The following is an 11645-nucleotide window of genomic DNA, read 5'->3' on the forward strand; positions in this document are numbered from 1 at the left end:
CACTTCACTCCCAATGGAAGAAATTACTTCCTTCTCTGGACCCTCAAAACACTCTCTCTGTGACCCTATTATGGGTGCGTCTATATTAGGCCTTAGTATTTATGTACCTGTTTCCTCACCTAGCAGGATGCGTTAGTAAAATACATAAACAACTGGTCTGTTGCTTCCCATAGGCCCAGCATAGTGCCTTTTGCTCACTGGTTCATTCTTCTTTTCATCAACAATTTCTTGAACAGAGGCTGGATGTGTTGGCTCACACCTGTAATTTCAGAGTTTTAGGAGGCCAAGGCAGAAAACTGCCCAAGGACAAGAGTTTAAGACCAGTCTGAGCAAGATACCAAGACTCTAGCTCTCCAAAAACTTTTAAAAATTAGCCAGACACGGTGGTGCACACTTTCAGTCTCAGCTACTTGGGAAGCTGAGGCAGGTGTGAGCCTAGCACTTCAAGACTACAATGAGCTATGATATGATCATGCAACTGCACTTTGGCCTGGGCAACAGAGCAAGAACCTGTCTCTAAAAAATAAAAATAATAATCTATTTAAGAGAGTTTTGGAGTCCAATAGACCTAAGTGGAGTCTAAGCTCTATCACTTGCTAGTAGTATAAACTTGAACAAATTAACCATTCTAAGACATAGTTTTCTCCTCTGTAAAACAGGGGTTATAATATCTATTTCACAAATGTATTGTAATGACTAATGAGATAATATATGCATTGTGCTAGGCATATACTATAGGTTATCTCATTAGTAGGTAATAGTATTAATAGTATTAACCATTAATATTGGCTTATTAATTAGATAATTAATTACCTCATTGGTATGTAATAGTATTAACTATTAAATATTGGCTTCTTAACTGGGTAATAATCCAATTAATAAGCCAATATTACTATTAGATAATAATGTTCCTACCATGCACCTGGAATTGTGAAGAATGCTTAGGATACAGATATGAATAAAACCAGACTCATACCTTTGAAGACTCAGAGATTAGTGGGAAGACAGACAACAAGGAAACAGCTGACTTCCATATGCATGCAGGATGATAAGTACTAAGACAAAGAAATCCACACACTGCTCTGTGTTTCCAGAAAGCACACCAAATGGGCTGTGCCCTAGGAGACTGGAGTCAGAAAAAGCTCCCCAGAAGAGTGATGTGAGCAGCATTTAGAAAGACCAGTGACAATAAACCAGGGGGAAGGGGCAAACTGGAAGAGGCAGACAGAAGGCACAGCACAAGACAAGGAGCACAGAGGCAAGTTGGAGCACCATTGCACCCTGAAAACAGCTGGTGCTTGGTAGGTTATTTGCCAAATGTGACAGAACCTGTGGTATAAAGCAGAGCCCCCGGAAGTCTGTGCCACTGTCATGACCTGTGACCTTGAGTAAGCCTCACCTCTGTCCTGGGCTCAGTGTCTCTAGATGATGCACTCATCTGCCCCAGTTCCATAATTCCAAGATATAGGAAATAACACTGGGCCTTTTATATTCCTTCATTCCTCCAACTCAGTGGGCAGGAGCATATTTTTACCTGCTCAATTCAGAAGGAGTTTGGCCTACAGGGGCTGACACCACCTTCTGAAGAGGTCACACCTGTCTCTGAAGCAAAAAACACTAATCACTTTACAAGTATTGTCGCACTTTCTTCCTGGAAAATCTAGAGACTCATTTTCCTTTTCACAGTTGTAATAGAGAACTCAGAGACTCTAGGGAGCTACCTAGCCTCAGATTCCATCCAAAGAACACCTGGCATGAAACAGGAGCAATCACTAAATTCAGGATAAAAATAAGCAGTGAGGATAAATTTTTTAAGTGAGTGTAAATGTGATTCATCTGATGAAAAACAAATAAATTACATTTAGAAATAATCATGTTAAAAGTAAAAATATTGAATTGTATAAAGAATAGTCATTTATCAATTCAGTATTTATTTAGCTGCTTTGTTTTAGAAAAAAAAAACTCATTCTACTTGAAAAAATTCATGTGAATTATTTGCATCATGCAATCCAAAATTATGTAACCAAAAGATCTTGTTCATTTTTTCTATTTTTTAATTGTTCTAGTGTTGAGTATAGTCCTAGAGAGTAGGCAATAGACCAGATCTCAATCACAGTCCACATTGTGATTCACAAATGCAAAACCAGCTTCTTGAACATCCAGCTGCTCCAAGAAGAAAGTGGAGGGAAATTAGAGGGTAGGCAGGTGTATTAGTTTTCTATGCTGCCATAACAAATTACCCCAAACTTGATGACTCAAAATGACACAAATTTGATTCAAGTGATAGAAACTGTTTAAACTGACAAAAATATATATTTGTATATTCAAAAAAATTGTGCAAAAGGGTGATGGGGGTAAATTTACATGCGACTGGACCCAGGAACCCAAAATATCAAAATTCCCTTGTTCTAACTTTGTATCTCATCTCTGCTTTTTCTTCTTTTTTTTTGGAGATGGAGTCTCACTCTGTCACCCAGGCTGGAGTCCAATGGTGGGATCTCGGTTCACTGCAACCTCCGCCTCCCAGGTTCAAGCAATTCTCCTGCCCCAGCCTCTCGAGTAGCTAGGAATACAAGCGCACACCACCATGTCCAGCTAATTTGGTATTTTTAGTAGAGACAGGGTTTCACCATGTTAGCCGGCCTGGTTTTGAACTCCCAACCTCAGGTGATCTGCTCATCTCAGCCTCCCAAAGTGCTGGGATGAGCCACCACACCCAGCCTAGTCTCTGTTTTTTTATACTGACTTCCTTCAAACTATCCTGAGTGTATCATATAGTGTGGAGTATGAATACTATTGAAAAGTATTTTTAAGTCATCTAGCATCCAGGTAAACACTATTAATAATTTTCCTTTCAGGTTTTATTTATATTATTGTTTGTATACACTCACACCAAGTATAGATATTTGGGGACCAAACTATGTACATATAGTTTTGTAGCCTGTTTTTGTTACTTGGCACTTTTTAATGACGGTTTTTCTTGTTATTAAATTTTATTTTAAAATGGGCCAAGTGCAGTGGTTCATGCCTGTAATCCCAGCACTGCAGGAGACCAAGGCAGAGGGATTGCTTGAGCTCAGGAGCTTGAGATCAGCCTGGGCAACATAGTGAGACCTCATCTACACACATAAAAATTTTTTTTAAATTAGCTGAGTGTGGTGGCACACACCTGTAGTTCCAGCTACTTGGGAGGTTGAGATGGGAGGATCACCTGAGCCAGGAGGTTGAGGCTGGAGTGATCACACCACTGCATTCCCAGCCAGTCAACAGAGTGAGACTCTGTCACAAAACAGGAATACAATGAATGAACTGAAAAATCCAATAGACAGCAACAGCAGACTCAATCAAACAAAAGAAAGAATCAGCAAACTTGGAGACAGGTCATTTGAAATTATCCAAAGGAACAAAAAAAAGGAATGAAAAAGAATAAAGAAAGCCTGTGAGACTTGTGGGACAACATCAAGCAAACCAATGTGTGATTACAGCACCTCCAAAAAGAGAATAGAAATAAGCATAAAAGCTTATTTAAAGAAATAATTACTGAAAAAAATCCCAAATCTGGGGAAAATTCACATCCAGATTTATGAGGCCCAAATTCTCCAAACAGGTTAAACCTAAAGAGTTCTACATCAAGACACATTGTAATTGAATTGTCAAAACACAAAGACAAAGAGGTAATTTTGAAAACAGCAAGATAAATGTGACTTTTTACATAAAAAGAAATCCCCATAAGACTGTCAGAGTATATCTCAGCATAAACCTTACAGGCCAGAATAGAGCGAGATGATATATTCAAAGTGCTGGCTGGGTGCAGTGGCTCACATCTGTAGTTCCAGCACTTTGGGAGGCCAAGACAGGAGGATCACTTAAACCTAGGAGTTCAAAATCAGCCTGGGAAACATAGTGAGACCCCATATCTACATACAAAATTAGCTGGGTGTGATGGTGCATGCTGATAGTCTCAGCTATTGAGGAGGCTGAGGTGGGAGAATCACCTGAGCTAAGGAAGTCAAGGCTTCAGGGAGCCATGATCATGCAACCGCACTGCAGCCTAGGCAAAAAAGTGAGACCCTGTCTCAAAACAACAACAAAAATAAAAGATACTGAAAGGGGGAAAAAAAAAACCTACTAATCAAGAATACCATGCCCAGAAAACTATCCTATAAAAATGAAGGAAAGACAAGGACTTCTCAGACAAAGATTGAGGGAATTAATCACCACTAGACTTGCCTTATAGGAAGTGCTAAAGGAAGTTTTTCAAGTTGAAATGAAAAGATGCTAAACAGCAACATGAAAGCATATAAAGCACAAAACTTGCTAGTAAAGGTAAATATATGGGCCAAAACGTAAAAACATAATAAAGTAATGGTGATGTATAAATTATTTCTAACCCTAGTATAAAAATTAAAAGAAAGAGGTAGTAAGAATCACTTTGTCAGCTTTAAAATAAACTGCTATATTTTATGCAAGCTTCACGGTAAACACAAAAAAAGCCTACAGTAGATACACAAAATATTGAGAGAAAATAATCAAAGCATATCACTGCCAAAAAAAAAAAAACCCATCAAATCACAGAGAGAAGAAACAAATAATCTATAAAACAGAAATAAAAAAATGACAACAGTAAGTCCTTACCTATCAATAATTACTTTAAATATAAATGAATTAAACCCACCAATCAAAAGACATATATAGTCAGATGATACTTAGTCTACAGGGGATGAAAAAAAAGAAAAAGAAAAAAAGACGGTCACTTCTCTCTTCCTCGGCGCTGCCTACGGAGGTAGCAGCAATCTCCTCCTTGGCATCATGGCCGCCCTTAGACCCCTTGTGAAACCCAAGATCCTCAAAAAGAGAACCAAGAAGTTCATCCGGCACCAGTCAGACCGATATGTCAAAATTAAGCGTAACTAGCGGAAACCCAGAGGTATTGACAACAGGGTTCGTAGAAGGTTCAAGGGCCAGATCTTGATGCCTAACATTGGTTATGGGAGCAACAAGAAAACAAAGCACATGCTGCCCAGTGGCTTCCGGAAGTTCCTGGTCCACAACGTCAAGGAGCTGGAAGTGCTGCTGATGTGCAACAAATCTTACTGTGCTGAGATCGCTCACAGTCTTTCCTCCAAGAACCGCAAAGCCATTGTGGAAAGAGCTGCCCAGCTGGCCATCAGAGTCACCAACCCCAATGCCAGGCTGCACAGTGAAGAAAATGAGTAGATAGCTTATGTGCACATTTTGTGTTTAAATAAAACTGGCATCTTCCTTAAAAAAAAAAAAAAGAAAGAAAAAAAGACATATAGTGGCTGAGTGGATTTAAAAAAACAAAACAAGATTCAACTATATGCTATCTACAGGAGTTTCATCTTAGATACAAGAGCACACAGGCTAAAATTGAGGGGATGGAAAAAGACCCATGCAAATGGTAGCCAAAAGAAAGCAACTGTAGGAACTATCAGACACAACAGACTTTAAGTCAAAAACTGTTGCAAGTGTAATCCCAAAATGCTGTAATCCCAACATTTTGGGCGGCTGAGGTAGGCAGATAGCCTGAGTCAGGAGTTCGTGACCAGCCTGGCAAGATGGTGAAACCCCATCTCTACTAATAATACAATATTTGGCCAGGCATAGTGGCAGGCACCTATAATCCCAGCTACTCATCATTGTATTCAGTTAGGAAAAGAGGAAGTCAAATTGTCTCTATTTGCAGATGACATGATTGTATATTTAGAAGACCGCATCATCTCAGCCAAAAATCTCCTTAAGATGATAAGCAACTTTAGCAAAGTCTCAGGATACAAAATCAATGTGCAAAAATCACAGCATTCCTATACACCAATAACACGCAAACAGCCAAATCATGAGCGAACCCCCATACACAATTGCTACAAAGAGAATAAAATATTTAGGAATACAACTAACAAAGGACATGAAGGACCTCTTCAAGGAGAACTACAAACCACTGCTCAAGGAAATAAAAGAGGACACAAACAGACTGAAAAACATTCCATGCTCATGGTTAGGAAGAATCAGTATCGTGAAAATGGCCATACTACCCAAAGTAATTTATAGATTCAGTGCTATCCCCAACAAGCTCCCATTGACCTTCTTCGTAGAACTGGAAAAAACCACCTTAAACTTCACATGGAACCAAAAAAGAGCCCACATAGCCAAGACAATCCCAAGCAAAAAGAACAAAGCTGGAGGCATCAGGCTACCTGACTTCAAACTATGCTACAAAACCACAGTAATCAAAACAGCATGGTACTGGTACCAAAACAGAGATATAGACCAATGGAACAGAACAGAGGCCTTGGAAATAATGCCACACATCTACAACCATCTGATCTTTGACAGACTGGACAAAAACAAGCAATGGGGAAAGGATTCCCTGTTTAATAAATGGTATTGGGAAAACTGACTAGCCATGTGCAGAAAGCTGAAACTGGACCCCTTCCTTACATCTTATACAAAAATTAGCTCCAGGTGGCTTAAAGATTTAAACATAAGACCTAACACCATAAAAGCCCTAGAAGAGGCCGGGCGCGATGGCTCACGCCTATAATCCCAGGACTTTGAGAGGCCGAGGCGGGTGGATCACGAGGTCAAGAGATCGAGACCATCCTGGTCAACAAGGTGAAACCCCGTCTCTACTAAAAATACAAAAATTAGCCAGGCATGGTGGCACACGCCTGTAGTCCCAGCTACTCGGGAGGCTGAGGCAGGAGAATTGCTTGAACCCAGAAGTCAGAGGTTGTGGTGAGCCGAGATCGGGCCACTGCACTCCAGTCTGGGTCACAAGAGCGAAAATCCATCTCAAAAAAAAAAAAAAAACCCTAGAAGAAAACCTTGGCAATACCATTCAGGACATAGGCATAGGCAAGGACTTCATGACTAAAACACCAAAAGCATTGGCAACAAATGCCAAAATAGACAAATGGGATCTAATTAAACTTAAGAGCTTCTGCACAGCAAATGAAACAATCATTAGAGTGAACCGGCAACCAACAGAATGGGAAAAAATTTTTGCAAGCTACCCATCTGACAAAGAGCTAATATCCAGAATCTAAAAAGAACTAAAACAAATAGACAAGAAAAAAAATAAACAACCCTATCAAAAAGTGGGCAAAAGATATGAGCAGACATTTTTCAAAAGAAGATATTTATGTGGCCATCAAACATATGAAAAAATGCTCATCATCACTGATCATTAGAGAAATGCAAATCAAAACCACATTGAGATACCACCTCATGCCAGTTAGAATGGTGATCCAGAGATGACAGATGCTGGAGAGGATATGGAGAAATCGGAACGCTTTCACACTGTTGCTGGGAGCGTAAATTAGGTCAACCACTGTGGAAGACAGTGTTGGCGATTCCTCAAGGATCAAGAAATAGAAATACCATTTGACCCAGCAATCCCATTACTGGGTATATACTGAAAGGATTATAAATTGACCTATTATAAAGACACATGCACACGTATGTTCATTGTGGCACTGTTTACAATAGCAAAGACTTGGAACCAACCCAAATGTCCATCAATGATAGACTGGATAAAGAAAATGTGGCACATATACATCATGGAATGCTATGCAGCCAAAAAAAAAGGATGAGTTCATGTCCTTTGCAGGGACAGGGATGAATCCAGAAACCATCATTCTCAGCAAACTGACACAAGAACAGAAAACCAAACACCACATGTTCTCACTCATAAGTGGGTGTTGAACAATGAGAACACATGGACACAGGGATGGGAACATTGCACACTGGGGTCTCTTGGGGGATAGGGGACTAGGGGAGGGATAGCAGGGGGTGTGGAGATTGGGGAGGGATAACATTAGGAGAAATACCTAATGTAGGTAACGGGGATGGACGCAGCAAAGCACCATGGCATGTGCATATACCTATGTAGCAATCCTGCAAGTCTGCACATGTACCCCAGAACTTAAAGTATAATAATCAAACAAACAAACAAACAAAACCAAATTATATACCAAGAACTATATGAGGAAAAGGACAAAACTCTGAAGAAAAAAGAACTAAATAAATAGAAAGACTCAATATTGTCAAGATGTCCATTCTTCTAAGCTTGATCTATAGATTCAGTGCAATCCCAATCAAAATCCCAGCAAGTTATTTTGTGACTATCAACAAATTGATTTTAAATTTTATATGTAGAAAAAAACCTAGAATACCCAACATAATATTGAAGATGAAGAGGACTGACACTACAAAGCCATAGTAAACAAAACAGTACAGTGTCATGTGCTTCCACTTATATGCATTTTTTAAAGCACCAAAAACTGAGTGGGCACAGTGGCTCACGCCTGTAATCCAAACACTTTGGGAGGCTGAGGCAGGCAGATCACTTGAGGCCAGGAGTTCAAGACCAGCTTGGCCAATGTGGTGAAACCCTGTTTCTACTAAAAATACAAAAACTAGCCAGGCATGGTGGTGTGCACCTGTAGTCCTAGCTACAGTGGCTCATGCCTGTAATCCAAGCACTTTGGGAGGCTGAGGCATGAGAATCGCTTGAACAAAGGAGGCGGAGGTTGCAGTGAACCAAGATAGCGCCACTGCACTCCAACCTGGGCAACAGAGTGAGAGTCTGCTTCTGTAAACAAATAAATGAATAAAGCACCAAAAACTATATGTATGTATGTGTTTTATGGATAGACAAAGACAGAAATAGAAGGTTTATAGGTGCAAACATATGTAGAAATGAAGTATAAAATAACAATAAGGAGGATAAGTGGTAACTTCAAAATAATAGTTACCTCCAGGGAGGGATAAAGGTTCAAAAGCAGAATGTTAATTAAAGCTATATAGTGGAATTAATTGTTGAAAAGGACAGAGAGATCTAAATCAAAAGGCACACACAAACAAGTACAATATGAGGAGTGTGATAATATCAGAACAGATAAAGAGCTATGAAAACAGAGACAAAGAGAGAAAATGATGGACCTGGGAAGCTCCAGGAAGACTTCTTGGAGGGGGCAGATTGGAACTGAGCCTTGAAGGGTGGCTAGGATTTCCACAGGCTGAAATTGAATGAGGGAGAGATGAGCATAGAGATGTGAACATAGAGGCAATTGGAGAAAACCAGGTCATACCAGCTAAGGCGAAGGTGGGAAGAAAAGTGGGTGAAGAGTGTAAGAGAAGTGTTACACTCTTTTTTGCTGAAAGGCTTCCCAGAGGTATTATGAGCAACCTGAAGGCCAAGCCTCATCTATTCATGACCCCACTGCACATTAACAGTATTTTACATATGCATATACATATACATATACCAAACATCATAAAAGGATAGAATGAAAGCAATGTCATCTAAGGGGAAAGAGGAGTTTAGGATTCCTAGGGTCTTGTAATAGAGTCTGATTGCAATAACCAGATTATTGCCTCCATTTTGCCTCTTTTACGAAGAACTTATAAGAGGCAACCTAGGGTGTAGCAGAAAGTTCTGGAAAGTCCATATGTATAAAGTTAGGTTTAGGTTTTAGAGCCCTGCTCTTTCTAGTGCAACACACTGCCATTATCATAAAAGCACTGAAAGAAAACAAAACTATTTGTAACTTTGAAATCTTATAGAATTTGAAATAGGATAGCCAGTTACATCATCAATTTAATTTGTGTAATGTATACTATGGTCCATTTCTAAGACAAAAAGCCTTGAATCAGCTTAGGTCAGCAAACTACAGAAGAAACAGGATATACACTAGGCCCCTGCTTAGATAACTGATGTCTGTTTGTCGGCCTCCACCTTCCCTCCACCTCCTCCACCTCGCTTAGTGGCCCTCACCTGAACCAAAAACATTTAGTCTAAAACAAAAGTTTACTAGCCTGCAAAATAGCTTTATTTGTCTGTTCTTATCAGGCTACCCAGCTACTAAGGTCATAAGTCAAGTACTTAAAGAGCCCCTGAGCTAACTAAGATTGCAATGCATTGTGGGCTACAACAAAATGCAGCAAGACAACCCTAAAGAAAACACATAAAGCCCCTGCCCAACAATCAGTAGGCAACATCTGGAAAGATTGTGACTCCACAGTACCCAGCCTATGAGGATCCTGGAAAAGGGACCTGTGCACTAGTGGATAAATTTTTTGTTGAAATTGTGCTGGGTATGCCTGTTCATCAGAAACCCAATCTTGCAAGACTGTCATTTAAAGTCTCACCTTTGCTGTTCTCCGGATCTCTGAGTCCATTCTTTGAGTTTGGATAGGTGAGTTTGTTTTTCACAGGTGATTATCCTGAACGATTCAGATCAAATCATTGCTTGCAAGTTTCCTGAATTGAAGGAAAAGATTGATCCCCATTCTGGTAAGAAGCTGGAAGATGGCACTAAATTATTAAAATCTGATGATACTGTCACCATTGATATGTCTCTTGGCAAGGCCATGTGTGTTGAAAGCTTCTCTGACTATCCTCCTCTGGATCATTTTGCTGTTCATGATATGGAACAAACAGTTGCTTGCCGGTGTCATCGAATCTTGCTCTGTCACCCAGGTTGGAGTGAAGTAGCGTGACCTCGGCTTACTGTGACCTCTACCTCTTGGGTTCAAGCAATTCTCTCATCTCAGACTCTCAAGTAGCTGGGATTACAGGTGCACATCCCTCGCCCCCGCCGGCTAATTTTTGTATTTTTAGTAGAGACAAGGTTTCACCATATTGGCCAGGCTGGTCCCAAACTCCTGATTCAAGCAATCTGCCTGCCTCGGCCTCCCAAAGTGCTGGGATTACAGGTGTGTGCCACAATGTCTAGCCCATTGCTCTTTTCTATTGTTTTTCTAGTTTCTAGTTCATTTATTTATGCTCTGATCTTTATTGTTCCCTCCCTTCTACTAACTTTAGGCTTCGTAGTTCCCCCTCCCCCTCTCCCTCCCCCTCCCCCCTCCTCCTCCTCCTCCTCCTCCTTCTTCTTCTTCTTGCTCTGTCACCAAGCTGGAGTGCAGTGGTGTCTTCTTGGCTCACTGCAACCTCTGCCTCCCTGGTTCAAGCAATTCCCCTGCTTCAGCCTCTCAAGTAGCTGGGACTACAGGCCTGCACCACCACACCCAGCTAATTTTTATATTTTTAGTAGAGATGGGGTTTCACCATGTTGTCCAGGATGGTCTTGATCTCCTGACCTCGTGATCCACCCACCTGGGCCTTTCAAAGAGCTGGGATTATAGGCATGAGCCACTGAGCCTGGCATTTTTGTGTGTGTGTGTGTGTGTGTGTGAGATAGAGTCTAGCTCTGTCGCCCAGGCTTAGTTATTTCTTCTTTGGGCTTAGTTATTCCTCCTCCTCCTCCTCCTCCTCCTCCTCCTCCTCCTCCTCCTCCTCCTTCCTCCGTCTCCTTCCTCCTTCTCCTTCTTCTTTTTTTTGAGATGGAGTCTTGCTCTGTTGCCAGGCTGGAGTGCAGTGACACGATCTTGGTTCACTGCAACCTCCGCCTCTCAGATTCAAGTAATTCTCCTGCCTCAGCCTCCTGAGTAGCTGGGATTACAGGCACCTGCCACCACACCCAACTAATTTTTGTATTTTTAGTTCATTCATACCGCTTGAACCCATGAGGCAGAGGTCGCAGCAAGCCGAAATCATGCCACTGCACTCCAGCCTGGGTGACAGAGTAAGACTCCATCTTAAAAAAAAAAAAAAAAGGCCG

General features: G+C 40.9%; 1 pseudogene across 1 annotated transcript; it reads left to right on the forward strand.

Annotated features, from left to right (window-relative positions):
* Positions 1-4791: 4791 nt before the first annotated feature.
* LOC108283264 lies at positions 4792-5252 on the forward strand (annotated as a pseudogene). The gene has a single exon (XR_001816746.2). The product of XR_001816746.2 is annotated as a 60S ribosomal protein L32-like (transcript).
* Positions 5253-11645: the final 6393 nt, after the last annotated feature.

The sequence above is a fragment of the Cebus imitator genome, unplaced genomic scaffold, assembly GCF_001604975.1.
Source record: "Cebus imitator isolate Cc_AM_T3 unplaced genomic scaffold, Cebus_imitator-1.0 Scaffold258, whole genome shotgun sequence".
Classification (NCBI taxonomy): domain Eukaryota; kingdom Metazoa; phylum Chordata; class Mammalia; order Primates; family Cebidae; genus Cebus; species Cebus imitator.